We start from the raw sequence: 6,179 nt of genomic DNA, 5'->3' as shown, positions 1-6,179 counted from the left end.
TCACAAAAAGAGAAACATGGCATGTACTCTCTCATATATGGATTTTAGACATAGATCTGGGGAGTGCCAGCCTACAATCCTATTGCCAGAGAGTCTGGGAAACAGAAACTTCATTTACTGGCTGGTTAAGTACTGAGCTGAACTCAAGAAAGCCAGTATCAGAGAGGGAGGACTGATGATCAAAGGGATTAAGACTGGGCTGGTTGAACCCCCAGAAACAGCTGACCAGACAAAGGTTAACTCTTGAATCCCAGGCATCAGCCTGGGAATCCAGCATGGGACTGATCAAGACCCCCTGAATCTGGGTGTCAGTGAGGAGGCCTAGGTAATCTATTGAGCCTTGGACAGCAGATCAGTACCCATCCCAAGTATACACACGGTCTCTGGACTCCCATAGAACAATGTGAGGTGCACTCTCACCCTGAACTCTTGGGGAAGGGTCTAGGCCCTGCCCTATATGAAATGACAGACTATGGACACCCCCATGGAGGGCCTCACCCTCCCTGGGGGAATGAGGGGATAACGGGGGGGGGATGGGGGGAGGGCACAGGAGGAGGGGAGGGAAAGGGAGAGGGACCTCGTACTGACTTGTGAAGCAACCTTGTTTCTTATCTAAATTTAAAATGGAAAATAAAAAAAATATTAATATAAAAAAAATAAAAATAAAAATGAAAAAAAAAAAAAAAAAAAAAAAAAAAAAAGAAGATAATGTGGGAAGTACCCTTGAACAAATGGGTACAGGAGACTGCTTCCTGAACATAACAACAGTAGCCCAGACACTGATATTGACAATTAATAAATGGGGCCTCCTGAATCTGAGAAGTTTCTGTAAGGCAAAGGACACAATCAATAAGACAAAATGGCAGCCCACAGAATGGGAAAAGATCTTCATAAACCCCACATCTGACACAGAGCTAATTTCCAAAATATACAAAGAACTCAAGAAGCTAGCCACCAAAACACCAAGTAATCCAATTAAAAAGTGGGATACAGAACTAAATAGAGAATTTTCAATAGAGAAATCTAAAATGGCTGAAAGACACTTTAAAAACTGCTCAACATTATTAGCCAGCAAGATTTTATGAATTTATGATTTCTGAAAATAATCTCCATTTTTTTCTACATTAAGAAATATTTTCTCTTACTGGTCATTGTGTTGGATTGAATGAGAATGGCCTCTAACAGCACATATGTTTGAATTTTTGGTCTCCAGTTGATTGAACTGTTTGGAAAAGGCCCTATTGAAGGAGATGTGTCACTGGGGCAGACACTGAAGTTTCCAAAGCCCATGCTGTTCCCAGTTAGTTGTCTCTGCCTCTTGCTTGTGGATCAAAATGTAAGGTCTCAGATACCGCTCCAATACCTTGCCTATCTGCCTGTTGCATGTTCCCCTGACCCCAGGATGGTCATGAACTCTAAACCTCTGGAACCATGAGCCCCAAGTTAAGTGCTTTCTTAAAAAATATAAATTGCCTTTGTCATGGCGTCTTATTACAGCAATAGAAAAATAACTAAGACAACTGTGCTTAGCTTTCCACTCTCACTATAGCAAATTACCAGATGTTTCATGTCTTAAAACAACAAAAACTACTTTCTTAGAATTATTTAGGTCAAATGACCAAAAATAAGCCTCACTGGGCTACAGCCAAGGGTTAAGAGAAATGCACAAAACCAGACAGATCCATTCCTTTTTTAAAAATTCTCAGAATTCAGGGGTAACCACATTCCTAGGCTCAAGGCTGCTTTATGACAACCATGTCTGTCTCCTCATGGTTCACTCTGGTTCCTTGTGATAACATAGGTTTAACCCAGTTAATAAAACTCACCTCTATTCTAACATCAGTAGACTAGCAATCTTAACTGCACCTGCTACTGTAATGATTTTTGTCACATAACAGGACTTGGATGTCTTTGCATTAATCATTCCTATCACAGAGGCTTTCATTCAAACTTATTTAACTAAGCTTTGCATGTGGCCATGCCCTGATAAAACCCAAGTATTTCGTTTGACTGCTGTGGCTATAGACTATGTGATTGTGTTTTCCTCTCAAGGTCTGGGTAAATACAACATGTCAAGTTGTTTCCTTTTATTGTCCAGTATTTACAACAAACTTCCATTGTCTCTAAGGTAAAAGTTTTAGCAGAGTTGTTAGGGTCAAACCCTAGGCCCTTAAAGCCATAATCAGCCAAGTTGTACTAGCTTTTCTCATTAAGTCAATTAAACAAACAAGTAATAGTGAAAATCAAAGAGTTCTATTCAATGTGGCCACATTGGGAAGAAGAACACACAGTGTGCCTTCTGGTTTCTGACATGAGGTTTAAACAGAGGACAAGAGCAATCTCTCCCACACTTCCCAGACCATTATTGTCTCAGCCCAGTCTCTCCTGAGTAAACTGAGAAGTTGTCAGAACTGTGTAAAATTTCTCTCCAGGAGACAAGCTCCCCCCACAACAGCCTCCCAGGCCTTTCCCTCTCTCACTATAAGATTCCTGGAGAGGGGGTCGATTTTCTTGGGGTCTGTCATCCCAAATGTTTTATAGCCAACCGGAGGGACACAAGTATGTCATTAGAATATCTTTATTCCTAAGATGACTACAAAAGTGCTATATTTAGTTCTTCAGATTTGTTAATGCAGTATGACATGCCATTTGAAAATTATTTTAATATTAAAGAATTTAGGAGATTGGATTTTAAAACAAGGAGCCCACGGATCTTGGGGTTTGGAGAAAAATCCCTTTATTGCCAGTCTTCTGTTGAATTTCTAATTGTGACAAAGACTTGGACCACTTGCTGGTATTTTCCACTCAGGCAACTATACCAGTTTATTCACTTCAGGGGCTTCCAAACAATGATTAGAGCTTGCTGAGACATGTGTCAATAAAAATAATCCTAGTGCCTTGAAGCAGTCAATGAACTGAAAAGGGCAATGGTACAGAATGGAGCATAAACAACTGAAAAAGAAAAGCTGTGTCTATGGGACTAGAGAGATGCTCAGTCATTGAGAGTGCTAGATGCTTTTCCATAATACCTGATTCAGTTCCCAAAACCCACTACAAGTGGTTCACAACTGCTTGTAATCCCAGCTTCAGGGGAATATACATGCAAGCACACACAGTAAATAAATAAATAAACAAATAAATATTTTTAAATCCTGCTTTCTTTTTTCTCAGTCTTTTGTTCTTCCCCTCCTCTGTGACATTATCCCCCAATAAAAAGGCCATTGTTTTGGTGGAAAGGTAACCAGCTTGAAGTCTGAACATTAACTCCTTCTTGGAAGTCTCTATGTACTTAGAATTACCTAACCAATCCTGTCCTCTCTCAAAATTGTACTTTGCAAAACTGGGAATCCACTGATGAGTGACTTCAAGCTCTTTCCCTTGGTCAGTAGTAGCCATACTTATTAGGGCAAAAATGGCTTCTCTTCTGCCCTTCCATCTGTCTCTATAGCCTTGCTAGACAAGCAGTTAGTAGGCCTGTAGAGCTTATCTCCTCCATAGGGAAGCATAAAAACCCTGTGATCCATTCAGCCAGTCCTTAGATTCAATTTGTTATGTCTCCAGTGAAATCACTAAATCTATTTTTATGCAGTATGGTAGTCATAGGCATCATGAGCTAAAACCCAGAAATTTCAGCATGTCCTTCCCTTTTCACACACCACAATGCTTCTCAGTTCCTCAAGCATCTGCATGAGGTTTCTGTTAAGCCCAAAGACCACCAGAGAGACAGACCCACCAAACTGCAAAAGCAAGGTTTATTGTTTCATGACAGGGATTTCATCTAGCTATCTGAAGCAGCAGCCACCAGAGGAAATGAATTTCTTGTCTATTGCTAGGATTTTTATAGGAAAAAATGCAGGGTGACAGCAGCAGGAGGGGAGAGGTACAGGTTGGTTCCTGATTGGTTGACCTTTGGGAAACAATTAGGGAAATTTCTTGGAGTCAGGGCAACTGGTCTGTTAACATTTTTGATTGGTTAGCTACAAATGGGAACACTTGGTGGTTTCTATGGCTTTGTCTGTTACTTGCAGGTAGCCTGTTCTCATTGGCTGGTGCTGGGATGGAGCATTCTTTGGCTTCTATGGCTTTGTCTGTCTCTTGGAGGTGGTTTGTTGTTAAGCACAGTTCCCAGGTATTAACTAAGTCTTAAGAGGAAGGTTGTCTTGGAGTTTTGTGTTTAGTTTTGGTACTTCATATCTGTTACAACACAATCTCTAAGAACTAAATTTCCTAGAGACTAAGTGGGGAAGGGTGGACTGGGTTTGTTCTGAAGGCTTGAAGCCCTTCTGGGCTTAGTTTAACCCTTTCAGCTTCCATTCTCAGATTTCCAAACATAGCAATGAAAAGATATTTTAGTTTTGTTGACTCACATAGCCCAGGCTGGCCTCAAACTTGTATTCCTGATTCTTCTTCCTCCACCTCTCCAGTACTAGGATTACAGGCATGCACCACCACACCCAGCTTGGGGGGGGCGGGATTAATAAATCTTTCACTATCTTATATAATGGAATGATAGACATGTGTTACTGCTTTTGTCAAAGAACAGATGTTTTTCAGAGAACATACACCCCAAAATGTTTTCTCCCTTTACTAGTAGAAACCCAGAATCAAACATGAGATAATCTCTTCGTTAGAAGAAAGGACTTAGGGTAATAAGAAGACTGAGTATTAAGGATTTCTCCTTAATAGGAAAAGAATGTAAAACTATCAGTATTGTGTTATTCACAACTGAGGAATGATTAGCACTATTGCATGGTAAAAATATGACTATAAAAATGAATGATTCTTGTCTCAAGAAAACTCATAAATTGTTGACATACATGTGGTTTTTCTCTTTAATTATTGTTTGAATTGTGAGAACATAAAGACTGTCCTAAAAAATTCTAATTTTTTAATGAGCAGAATATTAATAGAATCATTTTGATTATTGTAGTTTATATTACTATAACATAGTTCAAAATTTTTACATTACTTGTTTTATGTGAGTGTACATGTGTGAGGATGTATGTATCATTGAGTGCATGTGGAAGTCAAACGACAACTTGCAAGAGTCAGTTTTCTCCTTTTAATAAAATATGACTTAAATGTATACTGTCCCCACAAACTCATCTATTTTAATCCTTTTATCTCCAGCTGTTCTGGAAGGTGGCAGAATCTTTGGAATTGTGGCTTAGTTGATGGAAGTAGCTCACAAAGGGCATGGTTTGAAGAAAATATTGGCTTCTGGTACAGGCCCAGGCTCTGAGCTTCCTGAACCACCAAGATATGAGGAGCCTCTACCACATGGTCTAGCCACACGCACTCCTGCATGCCTCCCCTGCCATGGTAGACTAGAGCTGTGAATCCAATTTAATCCTCCTTCCCTCCCTGAAACTCCCTTGAGATATTCTGCCATCAGCACACCCTCTAAACGAAGACAAAGAATGTGGATTTGGAGCTGGAGAGATGGCTCAGAGGTTAAGAGCAGTGACTGCTCTTCCAGAGAACCTGAGTTCAATTCCCAGCAACCACATGGTGGCTCACAACCATCTGTAATGAGATCTGGCGCCCTCTTCTGGCATGCAGATATGAATGCAGGCAGAATACTGTATGAATGCAGGCAAAATACTGTATACATAATAAATAAATAAATAAATCTTTAAAAAAATGGGTTTGATCGCCACAGTGTTGTTAAGACACACTATAAGAGACCTGGCAGAGCTTGGTGTTGGTGGCTCACACCTTTAATACCAGCACTCGGAAAACAGAGGCAGATGGATCTCTGTGAGTTCAAAGCCAGGACAGGCTCCACAGCAATACAGAGAAACTACCGGAGTAGCATGTATTTTAATTGTTTTCTGTGTTGCACATTTGTAGATGTTCCCGTGTGTTACTATGTGTGTCCAGGTGCATGTGCATGTATATGAAGATGTGTTGAGGACAGGGTTCTTTGTTGGGTGTCTGCCTCAGTCACTCTCCACCTTATTTTTTGATACAAGAGCTCTTGCTAAACCTGAAGCTCACCAATTTGGCTGGCTAGTGAACACTCTAGTCAAGAGGAGACCCACACTCCTGCAAGAATTGTCAGCCACATGCACATGCAAATATGTATTGAATAATTTGAGAAGCCACAGAAGTAAAATTAGATCACTTGGTATAAAATCTTGACTGATACTTTCTAGCTTTGACCCTGAATTTAAAAA

The sequence above is a fragment of the Mesocricetus auratus genome, unplaced genomic scaffold, assembly GCF_017639785.1.
Source record: "Mesocricetus auratus isolate SY011 unplaced genomic scaffold, BCM_Maur_2.0 Super-Scaffold_100013, whole genome shotgun sequence".
Taxonomy (NCBI): domain Eukaryota; kingdom Metazoa; phylum Chordata; class Mammalia; order Rodentia; family Cricetidae; genus Mesocricetus; species Mesocricetus auratus.
This window is presented reverse-complemented; position numbering follows the sequence as displayed.